General features: G+C 38.7%; 1 protein-coding gene across 2 annotated transcripts in view; it reads right to left on the bottom strand.

The window, feature by feature from the left end:
* The window catches only part of AGBL1 (AGBL carboxypeptidase 1), a 948,924-nt gene that overhangs the window by 709,124 nt on the left and 216,074 nt on the right, over positions 1-23,726 (bottom strand). The gene's annotated exons all lie outside the window — the stretch shown is intronic.

The raw sequence follows: 23,726 nt of genomic DNA, 5'->3' as shown, positions 1-23,726 counted from the left end.
GTGAAAGAGGCCAAGAATAGTTAAAATAGTACCAAAAAGGCCGGGTGCAGTGGCTCATGCCTGCAATCCCAGCACTTTGGGAGGCCAAGGCAGGCGGATCACCTGAGGTCAGGAGTTTGAGACCAGCCTGGCCAATGTAGTGAAACCCTGTCTCTACTAAAAACACAAAAATTAGCCAGGTGTGGTGGCGGGTGCCTGTAATCCCAGCTACTCGGGAGGCTGAGGCAGGAGAATCACTTGAACCCAGGAGGCGAAGGTGGCAGTGAACCAAGATCGTGCCACTGCATTCAGCCTGGGTGACAAAGAGTCCATCTCAAAAAAAAAAACACTACCAAAGAGGCAAAACAAAGTACAAGACTACAAGACTTCCCCACAAGGTATCAGAATTTATTTAAAGTGACATAAAGCTAGTAACATATGAGTGCAGAGATGGGCAAATAAAACACAAATCAGAACTAAGATAACAGAAAGAGACCCACGTCTATAAAAACATGATTTACATCAGAACTGGTATTACACCTCAGTGGCCAGAAGGATTCCATATATAATGTGAGAGAAAGACAAACCAATAGCAAAATGTGGGGGGAGGGAGGAGAGGATGAACAGAAACATCACAAAAGAGGAAATCCAAAGAGCTGAAGAAATATTTGAGAAAATGTTCAACCTTATTTATTATCAAAAAAATGCCAATTAAAACTACAATGAGATACCATCACATACTCATTGGACTGGCAAAAATCAGAAAGTTAGCCAGGATGTAGAGCAACTCTCATTCACAACTGGCAGGAAGTTAACTCTGTGTAATGACTTCAGAAACCAGTGCAGTATTCCCTAGTAAAGTTAAACATCTGCCTGCTCCTAGATACTATGATTCCCTTCTAAGTATACTCGGTTAGGAGAGACTTTGAACCACATCATAGCAGTATCCCTTGTAACAGCAAATATTCAGGAACAAGTCGGATGTTATCAAAAGTAGATTGGATAAGTAAATGTCAGTCTGTTCATATAATGGAATATTATATAGCAATGAAGAAAAACTATAGTGGTAAAGTTCAATTGTTTCTTTGTTGTTTGTTTTAATGTCCTTGCTGGTAGCAAGACTGCAAGGGGAAAACTGATCATTTAATCAACATATATAAAATTCACCCAGACTCACAAGAAAAATAAACTATGGCCAACTCAGCTACAATGTACATCACAGACCATATAATAATACCACTTCATTCAGATCCATATATCCTAACAGAAAACCACAAACAGACCTTTACGTGCATTCATGCATTCTAAAGATAAACCCATTGACAATTCCAGCAACTCCCTGGCTTACAAATCCTGACCAATCCCTGCTAAAAAAAAAAAAAAAATCTATGACCAACTCTACCCTTCAAATCTTATAAATACCCTCCCATAACTCCCCTTTGAAAGGCTCAGTGATTCTCTATTCTCTATTGCTGCAGCCAGTTAATAACTCTAACATTGTTTGACTACACATCTGGCTCTAGTGGTCTTTGGACCCAGGCTTTATTAATAGCTACACACATCTGTGTGGATGAATGGGAAAAAAAAAACATTGAGTAAAAGATATATGTCAAAGGATAGCACTACATTATGGCTCAAATAATTTAAAACATCAGAGGCAAAATTAAGTTATTTTTTATGAAATATTTATATGATTAAATCAAAAAAACAGACAAAAAAGGAAGGAAATAACAAAATATTCTGAAGAGAAGAGAAGGATAATGAGACCTGGGAGAGACACACTAGTGGCAATGTTCTACTTTATGTTAACATGGATAGTGGGCAAATAGGTATTTATTTTATGTTTATGTTCTACATAAATTGTTTTGTATATGTAATATGACTCATGATTTTAAAATATTACATCCCCACAAGAGAAAGCTGGGGCTGACTTTGGGTAAATGGTTTGCCCAAGCTGTACAGCTAATTAGGACATAAAACTTTTGATGACAGACATTCATGCACTGCTGTATTCCCAATGCCCAGAATATTTCATGAAGCAGATTCACAATCAAGTCTGTTGAATAAATGAGAAAGCTTGGACTCAGTACCCACCTATTCTTTTTACTCATGACACTATAATACTTGGTCCAGAAGTCTCAGGAGTGCATCTGGTGTCCATACAACTATGAAGGACCTTTCAATTTAAATATGAAACTTATATTCTATAGTCTTCCACTTCAAGAATTTCATGGGCCACATCTGGCCCATTCCTATTTTATAAATAAATCTTTATTGGAACACAACTATACCCATTTGTTTATTTATTGTCTATGTCTGCTTTTGTGTGACAAAGTCAGAGCTCAGTAGTTGAAAAAGAGATCATCTGGCACAAAAAGTCTAAAATGTTTACTATCTGGCCCTTTACAGAAAAAGTTTGTCAATCCCTGCTCTATTTCATCATTAATATCAACTCAATCCTCCTCCCAAAGCTAGTCTGTGACTTGCTTCACAGCCCTGGCAAATTCTTTCGCCTCTCAAAGTTTTATTTCCTCATTGTGCATGTTGTTCATCACCCCAAGGGAGTGGTGCAGATTCATCATTCATACCGCCTGAAAGGAAACAAACATTGCTCGCAAATGTTGCTAATTTTCACTCCTAATTTCTCCAGTGCTGTTTGGAAAGGATTCTTCCTTTCTCTCATTGCTTCTTTATTTATCTCTCCCTTGCTCTTTATTACCAAGGAAATCTCTGTGCGGATAGGATATTGTTTTCCTTTTCTTTCTTTACAAAAGCCCATCTGCTCTCTTGCCACCTAATTCCCACCTCAAGTCATCCCCCTCTGTTTGTGACATCATGATTGGTTGCTATGGAAACAGATGAGCTAGAAACTAGGTTGATTCAAAGTGTTTTGTGGACACTTCCTTTAAGAACAGTATTGATAGACTGCCTTTATGCAAATCCCTTTGGAAGAAAGGATGGAGAGGAAGAAGCCGGAAACAGATGAGAGGCAGGAAATACCAAATTGCATGTTTATAAATGCTGTGAAGGAATATGGCAAGAGGGGATAATGCTAGACTGGCGGCCATGGAAACTGAAGTCTTCTGTTTGTTCACAGGACAGCTCATAGCCCTGAAAGTCCCAGTTCAAGCTTCCACAATCATCCTACACAAGAGCACTGCTTCTCACAGGACTGCCTCAGCCTGGCAGGATTCAGTCTCCTGCTCTGAGGAAAAAACAGGAAGTCAAGGATCAAGACCGAGTGCTCAACTGAGATCAGAAAGGAGGACACACAGTGACTTGGCCAAATCACTGGAGATTCACACAGCAGAGCTCAGACGAGTGCTATCAGCACAGCTGAGGAAGACAAGAGTTAGGGTAAGATGGAAAATATGGTCTTGTCATCTTCAGACCCTCTGACCCATTTTTCCCTTACCATGAATTTGCTCCTCCACCTCACAGATAAAATCTAGTCAGACAGGAAGATCATTATTTTGGTGGCCTGCAGAAAGTCAAGGGACCCACTGATTGCTGAATCCTCTGAAGTGGGGTCACCTCCACAATGACTGACCTCTGGGTTTCTCAGAGGAGGAGACAGATGTTCAAATTACCGAGTGATAGAGCAGGCATGAGAGCCAGGGCCGTCAGGCTTCCAAACCCACTCCGTTCACTCCTGCGTTTGACGGCTTGTTCCTGTCCACCCACGGCATGAGTGGGTGTGGTTCTTTAGTATAAGCCGTGTAGGAGAGAAAGAGGAGGAGTACAAGAAAAAATGAATCAAGCACAGCTCAAAGTTCTAAGGAATCATTTGGGGCCTCTGGAAGAGCCTTTCACTCCAAGATGAGTTGGGATTTATTTCAACTCGGAAACAGAGTTTCAGTCATTAAGACAGGACACTTCTCCCCTGTAACTTCCTCTAAACCTTTTACACTACTGTCATGGGACCCTGTTAGGCATCCTTCATGGGTCTATCTTTAGTAGACAAGCTAGGAATAAAGAAATAGGTAAGAGATAGAAGGAAATTCATTTGCCAAAGCAAAAATTAGATACATTTGGATTCATCTGAATAAAATGAATGAGATAGTGCTTTAGTCTTTGCTGAAAGCTGTCTCTAACTTGTTGTACTAAATATAGATAAGGTTTTTTCCTGAGAGCTTTAGGCTGAAGCAGGATGTTTTGTAATGCTTGCTATTTCCTCCCCTCTGGTATTTTCTGAAACTACAGATGGGAAAGGCCATATCCTTCTCTTTGGCCAGTGCCACTTTGGAGTTAAATGCTAGCTATAGTATTCCCATGTGAAATAAAAGGAAGGTAGAGGACTAATATTTTATTGAGCATCTACTGTGTGCCTAGCACTGTGTTTTATATATACTTTTTTTTTTTTTTTTTTTGAGAAAAAGTCTCACTCTGTCACCCAGGCTGGAGTGTGGTGGTGTGATCTCAGCTCACTGCAACCTCTGCCTCTCGGGTTCAAGTAATTCTTCTGCCTCAGCCTCCCAAGTAGCTGGGACTACAGGTGCGCACCACCTCACTCGGCTAGTTTTTTTTGTATTATTAGTAGAGACGGGGTTTCACCATGTTGGTCAGGCTGGTCTCCAACTCCTAACCTTGTGATCCGCCTGCCTTGGCCTCCAAAGTGCTGGGATTACCAGCGTGAGCCACCGCGCCTGGCCACACGAATTTTTTAAGCTTTACCAGAGTCATATGTGAAAATACTACAGGTATTTCATTTTACAGATGATGAAACTGAGGCTTAACTAGGTTGCCCAACAGTCAATACCTTTAGAAGTCTACCTAGCTACTCTGAGAGAAAGCCCAAATGTGAGTGCAGATAAGAGTGACTCCAAAACCTACACCTGAGCTATAACTCTTGACATTACATTTCAGTAGCTTGCCTATCCATTTGAGTTTCACCATTCGAAAGGCTTTCGGGTTACCCTAGGTGTTAAAATGGCATTGCATAAAATGGGCAATTACATTTCAGCTTGCAATGAACAAGGAGGAAGGAGTGAAAGATTATGGGTATGAGTATTTAACAAGCACCCTCTCTCTACGCTGTTAGGAAACTATACCTTACCTCATTAATCCTCAGCACAACCTTAGGAAGGTGGGAATATTATCCCTATTTACAGATAAGGAACCCAAAGCTTAGACAGTTTAAGCCACTTTCCAAAATTCAGAAAATCCAGATTTCCAATCCAAGTCTGATGACAAGCCCATGTTTTACAACACTATCAAAATGCCTTATTTCCTGGAAAACATGCCCTTGAAAACATGGCTTTTCATGGAATTCACAATGAGAAAAGATGGAGCTTGAAGATTAAATCTCACTTCCTACATGGCTGGTTTCTGAGTGAGGTGCTCAGGATTAAAGGGACTTCCTACTGGGGAAGCAATGTCTCAGGAAAGCCAGTCACTGTTACAAGTGGGAGCTCCAATTCATTCCTGAGTGAAGGGTTCCTCTTGGGCTAAGAACCAGAGGTGGTGATAATGATGCCTCCCAGGGTGTCTTCAATAAAATTAAGCCCAGGTCCTACAGAAACGTCTGTGCAAAGAGACCCACCATAGAGGAAGGGGCCATAGAATTTCTCCAGTTGGTTCCTGCTCCTTAAATTTCATCCTTCTTTTGGATATCAAGCAAGAATTCACTGTGCTGCCATAACCAGGCTGGCCATGGGGACACCATGCCCTTTTTTAATGTGGATTCATTCCCAGCTCCTGTCTTGACTCCCCCAGCATAGACCAGGCTGACACTCTAAAGCAAGATCTTACTAGCCAGAAAAAATAACTAAACAGAACTCGGCAAATGAAGTAGCATGCAACAGGCTATCCTGGTTTAGGTGTGGTAACTCCTCTTGTTTGGCCAAAGGCCTCTCTCAGAGTGGGAGGCCATTTCCATGAATAGCTCCTACCCATCCCACCTATACCCAGGAGAGGTCAGTTCCTTCTCCTAGAATCCCCAAATACCCTTGGGCATATCCAAACCTCAAAGATAGACTATAAGCACCAGGAGGGAGAGCAGGAATGATACCTATTTAATATATATTCAGATAGCCTCAATAAGCAGAATCCTGTGGCAGTAAGGATCTAGGCGTTTATGATTCTGATATCACCCATCTCATTTAGTAGGGCTCATCCTCTAACTTGTGTGTGGGTGCCTTCCAACCCTGTCTCTAATTATTTGAGCCTCAGCTCTAAAAATGCTAAATGCCTGCTCCCACTTAATGAAAAATACAGGGTTGAAAAAGCCTAGCTCTTCTGACCAGCTCTGAACTAAAGATAATCTTGCTTCATTAAAAACCCCATCAGCTTTATCTCTAAAGTTATTCCAAGAAAGTGCTTGAGCATTTCATAATTAACATGTGGCAGCAGGTGCTATGAACAAAGCAGGACAATTATAATAACTTGAAGTCAATAATTCATAAATGATAATGTATTATTAATCAATTATTGGGGTCTGAACAACAGTTAATGAGATTAAGCTGATTGCCAGGCTGAACTGTTGGATACATATTGATTTAATCAGAGTGCTTAATTAAACTATGTAAGTTGCCCAGCAAATCATTACATCACAGCTTCCTTCAAAGGAAGACAGTTTCTATTTCGCTTTTCTTTTCCTTGTGAATTAGAAATTGTTATTGATTGAAAAGAAATTAAGATAAGGATTCTTGCTTTTCATAACAACTTAAGAAACTGCCATACCATCTGGCTACATTTCTTTTTAATCATAAGGAATAAATGCTGTTTGCGTAAGTGTGCTTAGACTGCAATTTGGTATGTGGGAATTCTTTGTTTTTTTTCTAAAGAGTTCAGAATCTGAACAAACAAGACTACATTATATACCTACACAAAGAAGATAGTCACTTACAACCCTCCATTTTAAAGACCAAGAAAATCGACCTCAAAGAAGTAAGTCCTGCAAAATATTGAGATAATCCATCATTCAAATTCAGGTGTCCCCCACTTCTTTCCATGACTAAAGTGTTCCCAAAACCTCAAATTAAGCTTCCATCTGCTGAAAACCAAAGAAGCATACCCATTTTACTCTATGGGTTTCCAATAGCAGCTTCCAGAAGCTGAAAGCTGCTTCCCCAGCAGCTTAAAGTTTTTAGAATCACTCATTATTTACAACGACGCATAAATCCTTTTCTTTTGACATGCAGGTCCTCCTTTCACTTGTCATGTTGCTAATGATGGGAGTTATTTTTGTTGAACATTGAACAAAATGTTTTTTGCTCAGTGTTTCAGCCCAATGATCCTGCCTGAGGGGAGACAGTGACAGCTCTGTTGAAGCATCCTGGGGTACAGAGAGCCCTGCTGGTCTTTCTAATTAGGGCTTTACCCTGTCAGTTTCATGAATAGCCACTTCCTAACGGGATGTGCATCACTACATGTTGAGAATGCCCTTGCCCTGTAAAATTCTGGGATGTCAAAATCCACAGCTGCCACCTGGACTCGTTGCTCAATGAGCCACAGAAAATCAGCTGCAGGGAAGATACACATAGGACACTGGGGTAACACCAATTCCCTCTGAGCTGCAGCATGCAAGCTCTTAATGCGATCATCTGTTACCGGGAAAGGCAACAATGCGCACAGTTGCTTAAGGGGAGAACTTGATCACTTGATCATTACCAAGGTGGCTCATGGACATACATTTTAATTATCACATTTGGGGCAGTTAATTTGCCCAATGACTCAGCTCATAATCTGTGTTCCCAAATCTCTCTTGTGAAGGGAATCGGTGAAGTGAGCTCCCAGCTACCGCCTCGAGAGGCTGCTATTGACAATCTCCTGTCTGGCCAAACAACTTCCTTTCTACAGCTTTGCTTGGGGGAATGGCAGTAGGAAAACACCACCAACAAATTGGAAATTGCCACATCATTCACGTCGGTTTTCCTCTACTAAATCCAATCCCTGCTTTCAAGAAGAAAGAAGTGGTAGTACAATACAATCTCAGCATTCTGTAATCTGGCTTGAATGTGACTGTAAGTTTTGTTTTGGGGTGAGGGGATGTCCCTGTGGCCATAATCACTCATCACTTACTCTAACAGAGAAATGAAGACTCCCACTAGGTCATGAACATTCATTGTGAAAAAATAGCTAGGATTCATATCTGGGTTCTACTACATCACTCTATCCTGATTTTTGAGAGCATGGGAACATCGATCAGCTATGCTGAGAATTATTCACTGTCCCAATTACTGTAATTACACCCGCCCTGTAACTTACAATTTAGAAGTTCCATCTTGGGACTGAGAGAATTTCCACCAGCTGCAAGGGAACAAGCTCCTTCCGCAGCTGAAGGTACCTCAAGCAAGCCTCACAGATCAGAACAGCTGGGTGTGGTGTATCGAATAACTTGTCTTTTTGAGCTTTCTGGTGTTGATGTTGGATACAGGTGACTAAAAACACACATGAGGTGCCTCTGGGTAAATTAGTCATCTTACAAGCGGAAAAAATAAAAATCACACTCTTCTGTTGATATTCATGATGTCAAAAAAAAAAATAGGAAGCCCCGGAGAAAACCCGGGTTTTGGTTGGAATCTTAATTCAGAAACTCCAAAATATTTCTTCACTAAAATTCTTACTATCTGCTAAGGAAAAAAAAATTCCAAGAACCATAAAAGAAAGCGTATTCTTTTCAGCAGGAATAATGTCAATTCTAAACATAGAATAGCAGATATGCTATTTCAAATTACAAACAGACCTTTAAATTCATATTATCCATTATAGCAAACAAAAAATAGACTTCCATTTTTCTTTCTAATGGAAAAAAGTAGCATGTAAAGTGGAAAGATCAAGGCGGTAAGAACTTCCATTTTTTGCAGAATAATAGACTAACTATTCTGAACAACCTGCCAAAGGAAACAACAAAAAATGTTGAATTTTTTTTCAAAAGTCATTTTTGTTGCATTGCTGAATTGGTCTGAAAGAATAAATCTGTAAGTGCCAAGAACAAAGTGAAACCAAAAAAAAACCTTGGAAAATAAGCAAGCATCGAAGCATGTTTCTCCCCCTGAAGGTTTCGACTGAGCCTTGGAGACCTTGAGCTTCCGTTTTGAGGGCTGCAAGGGACACAGGGAACCAGGAGTGAAGCATGGGGCCCACCCATGGCAGGGCATCCAATAGGAAACCCCTGCATAAAGCTAAGTGTCCAAAGGTCTTTACTCTTAATTCACAGAAGGGGAGAGCAGGAACAGCTTTTTATGTCAAATTTTCCCTAGGAATTTATAATGATAAGCAAATCCTCACATACGTTTGAATTTATGATCCATATGTGATCCCAAAAATCCATAGTAGAGAATATGGTCATCCCAGTTTGCTAGCACTCTCAGTTGACTAACAGAGGCAAATAGAAATGCTTTTGCCAGGCCAGCTTCTGTGGCCCCAGGCTCTAGGCTGGCCCCCACGGCTCCACGCCTCAGTGGACCCATGGTCCAACCCTGCCTCAGTAGAGGTGCTCGTTCAGCCCCTGCGAACACAGGCTCCAAGCCAGTCCCCTGAGATCCAGTGAACAGGTCCACCCCAGGGGCCCCCTGAACCAGGCTGACCCTTGGAGAACTAAGATTCAGGGCCACCCCCAGCAGATCCTAGCTTTAGGCTCCCCTCAGTGAATCCAGGCACAGACCCACTCACCTGCTGACCCTGGAACTAGCCACCTGCCCAAAGACTCCAACAGGAAGCCTGCCTGTGGATCATGCCAAACGCCCATCAAGAATCTTTGGATCAATGAAATTAAGAGTTGCTTTTTCAAAAAAATAAACAAAATTGACAAATCTTTAGCTAAACTAAGTAAGAGAAAAAGAGAGGAGGTTTAAATAAAATTATAAACAAGAGGCATTACAACTGATACCACAGAAATACAAAGGATCATAAGCGACTACTATGAACAATTCTGTGGCAACATATTAGACAACCCAAAGAAATGAATAAATTCCTAGAAACATAAACCTACCAAGACTGAATCATGAAGAAACAGAAAATATTAACAGAAGACCAATAACAAGTAAGGAGATTGAATCTGTAATCAAAAAACTCCCAACAAAGAAAAGCTCAGGATCTGATGGCTTCGCTGGTAAATTCTACCAAATATTTAAAGAATTAACTCCAGTCCTTCTCTAACTCTCCCAAAAAATTGAAGACAAGGGAACATTTACAAGCTAATTTTTCAAGGCCAGTTTTAATCTATGACTGAAGCTAGACAGGGATATTATAAGAAAAGAAAATTATAGGCCAATATATTTTATAAACATAGATACAAAAATTCCCAATGGAATACTAGCAAACAAAATTTGAGAGCACATTAAAACATCACACACCATGATCAAGGGGGATTTATCTCTAGGCTGCAAGGATGTTCAACATATACAAATGTGTTACAAAACATGAACAATAAATGTTATTATTGTGATACACAACATTAACAAAATGAAGGATAAAAATCATATGGTCATTATAACAGATGCATAAAATGCCATAAAATTCAATATCCTTTCATGATAAAAACAACTCTCAATAAATTAGTTATAGAAGAAACTTACTGCAACATGATAAAGGCCAAATATGACAAGCCCACAGCTAAATACATACTCAAAGACAAAAAGCTGAAAGCTTTTCCTCTAAGATCAGGAGCAAGACAAGGATGCCTACTCTCACCACTTCTATTCAAGATAGTACTAGTGGTCCTAGCCAGACCAATTAGGCAAGAAAAAGAAATAAAAGGCATCCTAATTGTAAAGAAAGAAGTAAAAATTTTTCTGTTTGTAGATGACGTGATCTTATATGTAGAAAACTCTAAAGACTTTCACACAAAAACTGCTACAACTAATAAATTTGGTAAGTTGCAGAATGCAAATTTAACATACAAAAATCAGCAGTGTTTCTATACACTGACAACAAACTATTTGAAAGGAAATTTTAAAAATCTCATTTACAATAACATAAAAATAAAACTTAGGAATAAATTTAACCAAGGAGGTGAAAGAGCTCCACACTAAAAACTATAAAACATTGAAAAATAAATTGAAGAAGACACAAATAAATGGAAAGATATCCCATGTTCATGGTTTGAAATAATATTGTTAAAATTGCCATACTATCCAAAGCAAGCTACAGACCCAATTCAATCTCTATCAAAATTCCAATGATACTTTTCACAGAAATAGATAAAACAATTCTAAAATTCATATGAAACCACCAAAGATCCCAAATAGCCAAAGCAATCTTGAGAAAAATAAAGAACAAAGCTGGGGACATCACAATACCTGATTTTAAAATATACTACAAAGCTGTAGTAACCAACTCTACATGGTACTATCATAAAAACGAACTTACAGACCAATGGAACAGAATAAGGAGCCAGAAATAAATTCATGCATATGTGGTCAATTGATCTTTGATACAGGTGTCAAGAGTACACAATGGGGAAAGGACAGTTTCTTATACATGTTGTTGAGAAAACTAAATATACAGATGCAGAAGAATGAAATCAATCCCTTATCTTACACCATATACAAAAATCAACTCAAAGTGAATTTAAAACATAAATGTAAGACCTAAAACCATAAAATACCTAGAAGAAATATTATAGACTGGGTGGCTTAAACAACAGAAATTTATTTTATCGGTTTTGGAGGCTGGAAGTCTAACAGCAGAGTGCCAACAAGGTCAGGTTCTGAAGAGGGCTCTCTTCCTGGCTTGTAGATGGCCACATCTTCTCTCAGTGTCCTCACATGGCAGAGAGAAAGGGAGTAATCTCTCTTGTGTCTCTTCTTATAAGAACATGAGTATCATCAGGGCCCCACCCATATGATCTTGTTTAACCTTAATTACTTCCTTACTTCAAATACAATCACATTGGGGATTAGGGTTTCAACTCATGAATTCTAGGGGAGAAACTGACCTAAATTCATACATAGGAATTCATTATAGAGCAATGAAAAATGAGTAACTCAGATGCCAACTCAAACATGTTAACATAGTTTAATCTTTAAGATATGTTTAATAAGATAAGCAATTATAAATAGAATTATATAATGTTTCTGTTTATGTAAAGTCCCAAACAGGCAAACTCAATAGTAGATGGTCAGAGATATATAAATATGTGATTTAAAAGTATAAAGAATAGCAAAAGACCATTTAGCACAGAATTCAGGATGGTAGTTACTCTGAGCTAGTATGAGTGGAAGCCATTGAGCAAATTGTTATGGGGACTAAAATATAGGTAAATGTCATATTTCTTAAATTGGATTGTGTATACATAGATATCCATTTTATTATTGTTCTTTAATCTAGGTCTATATGTTATATAAATTATTTTATAAGATACTAAAAACAAAACTGTTTGTCTGATTAGAGAAGACCTAATTTTTTTTTAAGACAGGGTCTCACTATACTGTCCAGACTAGACTCAAACTCCTAGGCCCAAGTGATTCTCCCACCTCAGCCTCTCAAATGGTTGGGACTACAGGCACACGCCACCCTATGCTGCTGAGAGAAGACCTAAATTCTGATTTCTCACTCCATATTTAATAGCTATGCAACCAGGCACATCACTTTTATTCCCTAGGTCTTACTTCCATCATCTGTAAAAATGGAAACTTTTTCCTAACACATTATGCTAACAAGTGTAAAAAATAGACTACTATATTAGATTCCATGAAAATTAAGCAAAAAAAAAACTAACAAATTTAAAAAGAGGTGACAGGGAGAAAATGTTCCCATATTTAGTAAAGTGATCAATAATCAATAAATCTTTGCTAAATGAATGAATCCATGTTTAACAAAGAGGAATATTCCTAATATTCAAAGAGCTCCTCATAAATCATCTATAGAACAAAACATCTAACATAATAGACAAACCAGACAAATGATTTTAAAAATAAACAATTTAAAAGGAAGAAATGAAAATCACAAACATTTTAAAATATGGACCACCTGAGTCACGCCCCCAAAAATACAAATTAGAATAACACTAAAATGGTGAGTTCTTTTTGGAGGCGGGCAAGAGAGTTAAGATTTTTTAAAACTCCCCTCTGACAAAGAATTAATAGCCAGAAGATATAAAGAGCTTAAACAACTCTATAGGAAAAAATCGAATGATCCGATCAAAAAATGGGCAAAAGATTTAAATAGACATTTCTCAAAAGAAGACATACAAATGGCAAACAGGTACATGAAAAGGTGCTCAACATCAGTGATCATCAGATAAATGCAAATCAAAACCACAATGAGATATCATCTTACCACAGTTAAAATGGCTTTTATCCAAAAGACAGGCAATAACAAATGCTGTTGAGGGTATGGAGAAAAGGGAATCCTTGTACACTGTTGTGGGAATGTAAATTAGTACAACCACTATGGAAAACAGTTTGGAGGTTCCTCAAAAAACTAAAAATTGAGCTACCATATGATCCAGCAAGCCCACTGCTGGATATATACTCAAAAGAAAGGAAATCAGTATATCAAAGAGATATTTGCACTTCTATGTTCATTGCAGCACTGTTTTTACAATAGCTAAGATCTGGAAGCAATCTAAGTGTCCTTCAACACATGAATGAATAAAGAAAACGTGGTTACATATACATAATGGAGTATTATTCAGCCATAAAAAAGAATAAGATTCAGTCATTTGCAACAACGTGGATAGAAATGGAGATCATTATGTTACATGAAATAAGCCAGACACAGAAAGACAAATATTGCATGTTCTCACTTAATTGTGGGATCTAAAAATCGAATCAATTGAACTCATGGAGATAAAGAGTAGAAGGATGGTTACCAGAGGCTTGGAAGGTAGTAGAGGGTCACAGGGGGAGGTGGAGATGGTTAATGGGTACAAGAAAATAGAATGACTAAGACCTACTATTTGATAGCCCAATGGGGTGACTATAGTCAATAATAACTTAATTGTATATTTTGAAATAACTTAAATAATGTAACTAGATTATTTGTAACTCAAAGGATAAATGTTTGAGGGGATGGATGTCCCATTGTCCATGATGTGCTTATTTCACATTGTGTGCCTGTATCAAAACATTTCATGTGCACCGTAAATATATACACCTACTATGTACCCACCAAAAATTTAAAAATAAAAAAATTAAATTAAAAAAATTTTAAAAACTAGTAAGTATAAAAATGCAGAAGACAGATAAAATTGTTGACTGAGCCATGGAAGAAAATAATCTCTTATACTTTGTGGGAGTGTAAAGTGGTAGCACAGAATCTGGTGAGGCTGTCAAGTCTCAGATTAATGGGAAAGAGATTTGGATTTCCAAAGGAAGTCACAGACTTCAATTGTCAAGAAGGCCAATTTAAGTACTTTTTACCTAAATTTCAAGGCTCTGTACATATGTATTCATGCATGCGTCAGTATGTGAGTGTGCATGTGTGTGTGCATGCATCTGTATATTAAAGGATAAATTTAAAACTACTAACAGTAATTATCTGAGGAGTAGTAATAGGAGGAATATGGAGTTATTTTCACATTTCTAACTCTAATTTATGCATTTGTTAGACAAGGATGACATGTTGACACTTTTTAGTTTAATTTTTTAATTTTAGACATGAAATATAAAAATAGTTGGAGGCAGAAAATAATATGACAGACACCCATGTTTAAAATCATTAACATTTTTACATATTTTCTTTAGAACTCTTTTTCTTTAAGAAATACAAACTCCCCAATATATGAGATTTAGGTTTCATTTTGCTTTCCCTTTCTGCTTTAAATTTCACTTTCCCTTTCTCCTTTCTCAGATGGAATCACTATCTTGAATCTGGCGGTAGCTTTCCTTCAGCATGGTTTTATACTTTTTCTACACATGTAAATATCCATGAACAATAAATTGTATTGTTTTGCTTTATGAAAACCACATATTTTATTGGGAATTTTAATAGCAAACTCATGGTCATGCCTGGCTAGCACCGTCTTATATCCTGAGTTTGGGGAACTGACAAGGTTGCTAATTACCCAGCCCTCAGGACATGTGTTAATAATTGTGGAAGACAAATCGGTTCTGTTTTTCTGCCTTAGGTGCAAGGATCCTGAAAGAGAAACATTGGTTGTGTTTTTATTCCTTGGGTATAAGAATCCTGAAAGAGAAAGGCATCTGAACCTTGGAGGCATGGGGTTCATCTCATCCTCATCCAGCCTGTCACGATGGAGCTGTTTTCACCAGAAACGTGAGGAGACTCATACCACTTGAGGTAGTGTGGATGTGTGGCACTGTTTTGGAGAGGGCTATTCCCCTACCTTTACATGGAATCCAGTAACTCTCTGAAAACATAGCAATGGCAAAAGTCCTTTTCGAGACTGCAAGGAAAACAAACAACTACCAAGAGAAGTCCAAGCATCAGGGAAAGAATGAAGTGGTGTGGAGACCGTAGCCAATAGCTGCTTTATGAGCACATTTGTGGCTACCCTTGGGGACCCAAGAAATAACTGGATAAGAGGTAACTTTTCAAGAGAGGTTAAAGGTCCTACATGGTGGCTAGGAGCAAGAACAGGTTCAGGGATTTCACTTATTTGTTGAATAAACATGTCTTGTGCACCTGCTTCATGCAGAGACTGTGTTAGTTCAAAGACACACAATAGAAAAAAATACAACATATAGTCTGTGCTTTCATGGAGCTCAGTCATAGAGGCAATGAAGAAAAAAAATAGCAAGGTCATGTGATAAAGAGATTCAGAGTAGGGGAACAACATTAGATATCATGATCCGGGAAGACTTCCTTGACATGAGCATGAATACTATATGACAAGGAGAAATCAACCATGCATAGCTATGGAGAAAAAGTGTTGGACACAGAGGAAACAGCAAATACAGAGACCCAGTGGAGGTGGTTAGGTTGCTGTGTTCAATAAGTAGAAAGAAGGTTAGTAGGGTTGAAGCATTTTAGATACGGGTGGGAGAGGAATGCAGAGTATTGTAGAGGCAGTAATATTTAGATTTTACTAAAATTATAAGGGTTATTAGTGTTTAAATGACCATTGGAGAAGCCTAGAACATATTACTTGTAGCGTAAACAATTATTCTGACATATGGGTGATTGTATCTTGAAGGTAAAGGATTTTCCCTCATTATTGCACAGCTGAAAGAGGCAGTCAGTACAACAGTTACGATTATGGGGTTTAGAATTCAGATTTGGTTCAAATCCAAGCTCTACCTCCTACTTATTATATGTCTTTCTCAGGTCTCAATTTCCTCATCTAAACATGGAGATAATACATCCAATTCTTTCTTTTTTCTTACCTCACAGGGCTGTTGTGAGGTATTAGTCATATGTAACTGTTTTGTAAATAATGACCTTGAAATATGCAAATCATTATATCACATGAACAAATTTGTAGAATAGAATGTTCTAGGACTGATTCTGATGAAATATATTACATGCTTCTGCTGTAACAACTGTATAGAATTAACTCTGATATCTTTGCTAATTGAGAAAATTAGGTAGTATAAAATTTGTTTTATTTCTCTCTAAAATAGAGTATATTTTATAGCATATTGGATGTATAATTATATTTAGCCTTAGTTCTTAAATAATTTTTAGGCCTCTGAAAATGTATATTTCCAAAACCAAACTTCTTATCCCCCAACAACAGTCTTACTCTTTTTCACATATTCTTTGTTGGCATTCAACTATCCACCCACCACCCAAAGTGGAAATATTAATATTTCAACTCCCTACCCTTAATACCTACTCTCAGCCAGTCACCAAGGATGTCTCACTTCTGAGACACATCTCTTAAATTTAGGCCCCTCCCTCCCATTTCCCTAGACCTATCTTCCTTTGAAACCTCATCACCCACTTAGTTGACCAACAACCGCTAATATTTCTTGAACACTCACTATGTGGGAGACACCCTTCTAAGCCCTTTACAATCTTCAAATTGCTCTATGAAAAAGTATTATTATCCACAACTTATATATGGGGAAACCATGACACAAAGTGTTTAATCATCTTTTCCAAGGTCATAAAGTTAACAAATGGCAGAGCCAATATTTGAACCCCAGTAAGTCTAAGACGTAAATGCTTCAGAGTTCCTCTGTGCTGGACTCCATGACACCACTATCCTCCTTACCCCAAACTTTCCTCTGCATTACTGCCACAAAACTTTCCAAAACAAATCTGATCTTGTCATTTCTCTGCTTTTAATAACATCCTATTAGCTCATAATTGCCTTCAATAAAAACTTTTTAACATGAAAAAGAAGGCTACCTATCATTTAGCCCAACTTACTTTTCCCATTTTATCTGCTGTCCCCATACTCTTTCCACAGTTCCGTAGTCCTGTACCCTGAGATTTTATTTTCTTATTTCTTTTTTTTTTTTTTTTTTTGAGACAGGGTCCCACTCTGTCACCCAGGCTGGAGTGCAGTGGTGTAATCTCAGCTTACTATAACCTCCACCTCCTGGGTTCAAGCAATTCTCCTACCTCAGCCACCTAAGTAGCTGGGAGTACAGGTGCATGCCACCACACTCGGCTCATTTTTTTGGATTTTTAGTAGAGATGGGGTTTCACCATGTTGGCTAGGCTGGTCTTGAACTCCTGACCTCAAACGATCCACCCACCTCGGCCTCCCAAAGTGCTGGGATTACAGGCATGAGCCACCACACCTGTCTACCCGGAGATTTTCAAAGCACCATATCCAGGTCTCCTTGCTTCTGCATATGCTATGTTTCTACTTGAAAAGACATTGCCCCCATTTCTCTGCATATAGAAGTTTGACTTCAAACTGTAAATCAATGGCATTGGCACTGAATCTAATTTTTATCATCCATAAAATAGGTGTAATAATTATTGTCTTTCTTAATTCATAAGGTAATTATAAGAACCAAATGATGTTATGTAAAACTGTATAAGAATAAAATATTTACATGATAGGGTGTTAGCCAAGCTATTCAACTACCTTTAAGGTTTTACAATCTTTCCCACCCACTTCAACCAGCCTTAGAAGGAGGAAGGATTCCTGCCTTCTTATTATGAAAGTGACTAGGCCAAAGTGGAAAGCAGAAAGGAGATATTCAACCATTCTCGATGTTACACAGTTTGAGGGTTTGTATCTGAAGAGGGTAGGATTATGGTGAGTCACTGTTGATATGCAGTCAGATCAACAACAGTGAGAAAAATGAGGAAAAACAAATTTAAGATGGTTTTGATGTGTTTTATATATTTTACTTTTCATGTATTCTCAAGAAAGAGTCAAACTGTTCTTCGAATAGTTTTTGGATTGCCAACTGAGCTTTCTTTGAAAGCAAAGCTGTGTCAATACAAGACCACCAGGCACGTGGAGTTTATACAGGTGACCATGGTGGGTAAAAGTCCCCCTTTGATTTTACCATGAAGATACATCCTCTCTTCGCTGTGCTTCTGCTGAACTTAGTTTCACCCCTGTTAAAACTTTCTGTATTATAATGACCCGTTTGACATCACACACACACACACACACACACACACCGTGTAGATTATGAGTACCTCAGTGACAAAGACTAAATAATACTTATCTATGTGTTCCTAATATCTTCAGCCCAGGTTGCCTGAAAAGATGGAAATCCCAAGACAAGAAAAGGGCACAGTTCAGTTTCTCTGACTTCTTTTATTAAAGATTTCCATGGAGAGAAGTCATTATGCTCTTGTAGTTAATTTCTTTTTAGCTGTACTATTTGTCAAAAGCATCACTTTCCAGAAAAAAAAAAAAGATTGCCAAGAGACAAGAGGCTGAGGTCTAGAACTACCTCTGCCACCAACTAGATAGGTTACCTAGATAGTCCAGTTCATGTCCCTATGTCGCTCAGCCCAATCTCTCACCAGCAATTGAGAAATCAGGACTCAATAGTCTTTATGGATTGTTAAGCTCTAAAATTCAGCAATCCCATAGTGATACTTGTCCCCACATGTCTCTGGGAGGTACAAAAACAGAAATGTCCAGAGTGAGAGTTTTGCAGTTCGCCTGAGTTTCTGTTTTCCTGGGACCAACCACTGTTGTCACTTCCAGCTCTCCCCAACGGAAAGCTCTGTTCTTAACACCTGATCAGGAGGCTTAGAAAGAGACAAAGGCCAGAGAGAGTGGAAAATGATTTGCAAATAAGCCAAAAGGGGAATTCTGTAACTGTGTATTTTTCCACTCCTTTCTAATTTAAAACCACTTACAAGTGACAACTCCCAACCCAAGGCGGGTGCCGCAGTAGCTCATTACACCCTCGGGACCCCATGTAAATCTTTTTTCTGAGAACAGCTATTGTCTTCCAAGGAAAAGCTTTTAGCATAATGGCAGGCTGAATAGAACATTGCTTTTGTAAGAATATTTTTAAGAAAAAGAAAAAGAAAGGTATTCTTTAACAACTGCAAATGCAGCCTCTTGCTTTTCCCCACCTCAGGCCCCCTGGAAAGAACAGTGTGTAAGCCATAGGAGACTGTGGCAGGGGAGTGAGATTATCTCACCTCCAGAAACATAGAAAGGTTATGCTCTGCTCTTTTAGGTTATAATAAATGCAGGGTGGCGGTGTCTCAGATTGCAAAAATAGCATATCCACCCCCTCCCAGCCACCTTTGTTGTTTCTTGACTTCTCACCAGTGAATCAGCCCGTGACTATTCATTTAGAGAATGAGAGTTTCTAATAGGAGAATGACATTTTCCCTCAGAAAATTCCCACAAATTCATTCCTTCTCTCAGATCACTCATGAGGACAGTCAAGACAATGTTGTTATAGGGTCTAAATGTAGAGATGTCCAGTTTGGCAATAAACTTTCTAAGAAAAATGAAGCATCTTCCAGAGATATAGCTCTCCAAACTAAAATGGGACTCAACTTTCTCCAGGCTAAAATGGTCATTTAGAATGCGAGGTTGTGAGAGCAATGTGGAGAAAAAAATGGAGCAGTTAAAAAAATGATAGCAGCCTTCACTAAGCAGTGTGTTCCGGTTGTGTGCATTTCTGGGTAATAGTCCAGTAAGACCAAAGCCTAAAGAGGGGTATCTGGGAATATGTTTGATGGACACCATCTGCAAAACAGAGGTAAGACAACAAGTATAGGAAGGCCAAGAGCTCATTAGTAAGAGGAATTTCCACACAAAGGCAACTCCATCTGTGTGAGAAGAAACAGAAAACAGGCATGGTTTTTCGGAAATGGCTGAGTCTGGGCAAAGGTAGAATCATTCTTCTTTCCAGGATTAGATAAATAATGACCCCCCAAGACACTTTATTCTGATTGCTTTTTAGTTCTGCTTAAATTCAGCATCTTCTCTCAGTTCAAATTTAAGAAAGGAGATACCACACCACCCACCCACACATCCCATTCTGGAAGAGTATACAAACTAAAGACAGAAAACTTCTCAAATCTACCTGGAAGTTGCATATTCAAAGGGTATGCTAATCAAAGTACCTATTCACATATAATGTGTTGAAGGATTTAAGTAGGCTAAGTGTAATTATGCCAGACTACCATTAACCAATGGAGACCAGGCTCAGAAGGCACTGAAAAGAACTTCCTGGACTGATCGTGCCTACCAAGCCTATTCCCAAACAGCTTATGGGATATCTTCTGCTCCAACCTGTTGGAGCCCCTGTTCCATTTTCTTGGATTCTGTGTGTTCCTCCTCACTCCCGTTCTGCTGTGCAAAACCCAAATGCCCTGCCTGGCTTCCTTTGACATCCCAAATCCTACTAGTTAGGAAGGGCCTGGGCTTTCTAACTGCCCAATGCCTATTCATCACTAAGAGTCCCTGATGCTAGACTGAGCTGTTGATCCTTTTGTAAAGGTTCCCTGCTACCGTCATTTTCTCCTTAAGCACCCCTCTTCCATAATGACTTCAGTGACAATCTCCCAGAGAACTTCCCTGTTCACTGTCCCACTGAAAAGGGCAGAGAATGATTTTGCTCTTGAAGACCTGCCAGCAGTTTGGCTTTGAGGGCTCAAATATCAAGGTGTAAAGTAGTAAGTCTTCTTTATTGGGAGCATTTCAAAAAGGGACTGTCCTCAGTTCTCCAAATAGTGATAAAGTACACAGCTGGCAAATCTGGTGACGACTCAACTGAAAATAAGTTATCAAGAAAGTAAGGCTAAATGTTTCCAGGAAAATAACTTTAAAAAGAAAATGCTTTTGAAAAATAAATCAAACAAAATAAACACTTTTGGAAGACTCTCTGGAGCTCAGACCCTGGGAGGAACTAAAAGTAATCACTAAGTTGTCCTCAATAATCTTCAGGTCCAGGACTTTAGACCAGATCATCAGGGGAACCAGCCTTGAGAGGGGAGTTCCCCCAGCATTCCATAGCCGTGGTCTTATTTCCTGGAATTCTAAAGTAAGACTCAAGTAATAATCCCACACAGTGGAGAGAAAACCTTTATTTCCACTCATGCCTCCTTATGAGGGGTGAGTGACAGCTACTGAACCAGAAACTAGCTAAACTGCAGCTAAATGCAATCCCACACTGAAGCTACCCTAGTCCCTGAGAGGCAGGAAGCAGGTAAAACAATTTAATCTCACCTGAAGGGAGGCCTGGAGGCAGGAGAATCTTGAGCTGCAGGCTCATTTGCTGTTTTCTCCTAAATCAATACATCACATTTTGTAATTCAAAGGAAAATAAGTAGTTCCATTTCTGATTTACAGGCGTGGTTATTTGCACTTTGAAGGGTAGGTAGTGTTTATACTGGGCTGGGTTTTTTTTTTCTTTTAGAAACACAGCAATGACATGTGTTTATATATTCATATATATATAAGAATATATTCATATATATATATAGTTACCTATATATATAGCTACCATATATATATATATATATATATATATAAAATATATACACACACACATACCCTGTATACATTTTTATTATGTAGCCCTGCTGAAACTGTGCCCCAGCACGTGGCTTAGGTCATGCAATCTCAGCTCTGTGCTGGGATCTGATGGGTATGAAGAAAGGCCTTCAGGCAGAAAGAATTTTCTTTCTCCCTTCCTGCCACAGTATCTGAAGCATTCACCATGAAAATGCTTCCATTGGGTTAGGAAAGGAAAATAAAATTTGTTGTGAGCAAGAAGAGAGTAATACACTTATTTGTGGTCAATTTAGCATAAATGCTTTAACAAGTCAGCTAGTATCTAATAATTTGAGGACAGAATGAGGAAGAGAGGAAGTTATGGCTCCAAGAGTGAAGCCAAAATGTTGATGCTGAACATGTGTTATAACAAAGGAGTCAGCACGTTTGTTGTGTGTGTGGACTCTGGAATCAGAATAACAATGTTGAAAATCTGTCACCTCTACTGATCATAGTATTTAACCTTTCTGAGCTCCACTTACCCCATCTGTAAAATAAGGGGTCCTGAAATTAATCCCCATGATGAAAGATACCAATCAGCTACATAATCCATACAAATAGTATTTTCAGTGAGTGGGAAAAATAGGTTAAAACTTAAAGCTCTTCATGCATAATTTGGAAACAGAGAAGAGTAGTATCAGAAAGGCACCGGCCTTTGCCACTTTCTACCTTTATGACCTTAAATCACATCCAGGACCAGCTATGTAATTTGCAGGGCCCAGAGAAAAATGAAAAGGCAAGGCCCCTTGTTTAAAACTTCATAAAGAATTTTCTAAAGATAGTAGCAGAAAAGCATTAAGCAGAGTGCATGGCCCTTCTAAGCAGGAGACCTCTGCAAATGTATAGGTGACACACCTATGAAGATGGCCCTAACTAGCCCTTTCATCTAGGTCAAAGCCTGGTTTCCTCAGGATCTAGCTCAAAGATTGTCATTTGCAAGTGACAAAAAGAAAATGCATAGCATTTATCTGATACTTCTTGAGATGAACATCGGATATGTTAGCATGTGTTTAAAAGAAAAAAAAGCTGTTATGATCATAAGAGTGTACACTTACTATAACCCATCTTCCAGAGCAAGCAGAAACCAGCCTCTTTTGATTCATATAAGGATGTACTAAGAGATATTTTTTCTCTTTCTCTCTCTTTTTTTAACAGAACTATTTGTTGGAGTGCCAGATTATTTAAGGGCCTTTGCATGTTTCAAGTCCTCTTCTTAAAGTGAGAATACTCTCCACATTTATAATAGCAACAAAAACACCAATGTCAGCACAAAATGCAAAAACGGAGGCACTTCTATGTCATAATGATACATCAGAGTTCTGCTCAACTCTTTTTTAGAAAAAGAAGCTCAGACTTACACACATCCACTTTCTTAAGTAAATAATTGTTCAATGAAAGTTACCCTGGGAGGATTGCTGTCTCCAGCTCCCAAGCACTGCTCATCTGCTGACGGGGGGACTCTGTGACTGTTACAGAAATTGCTCTTAAATGTATAAAGCACAGAAGAGAATTTTTGGAAAATCCCTTATTATTCATTAAAGCATTTTAGGGCCTCATTAATCCAGATGGGTTAATCGGTTGTTGATTTGCCAGGTTGTTAAGCATCCATTGTCAGATGCTGATGGGGTGTGAGAAAATATAATTCCGATCTACCAAAGAGTCACCTGAATGAGGCTAGCACTTCATCAGGGATGGCTGTAGCTTCCTCAGAGAAGGCTGTAGCTTCCTCAGAGAAGGCTGTAGCTTCCTCAGAGAAGGCTGTATCTTCACAAGGGAAGGCTGTGTCTTCATCAGGGAAGGCTGTATCTTCCTCAGAGAAGGCTGTATCTTCACCAGGAAGGCTGTATCTTCACCAGGGAAGGCTGTATCTTCATTACGGAAGGCAGTATCTTCTGGGGATAAATTAAGCTGGATGCCCAGCTTCTTCTTTAATCTCCAAAACTTCTCT

The sequence above is a fragment of the Gorilla gorilla genome, chromosome 16 (genome assembly GCF_029281585.2).
Source record: "Gorilla gorilla gorilla isolate KB3781 chromosome 16, NHGRI_mGorGor1-v2.1_pri, whole genome shotgun sequence".
Taxonomy (NCBI): Eukaryota; Metazoa; Chordata; class Mammalia; order Primates; family Hominidae; genus Gorilla; species Gorilla gorilla.
The sequence above is the reverse complement of the archived record's forward strand: the minus strand, read 5'-3'. Positions and strand labels throughout refer to the sequence as shown.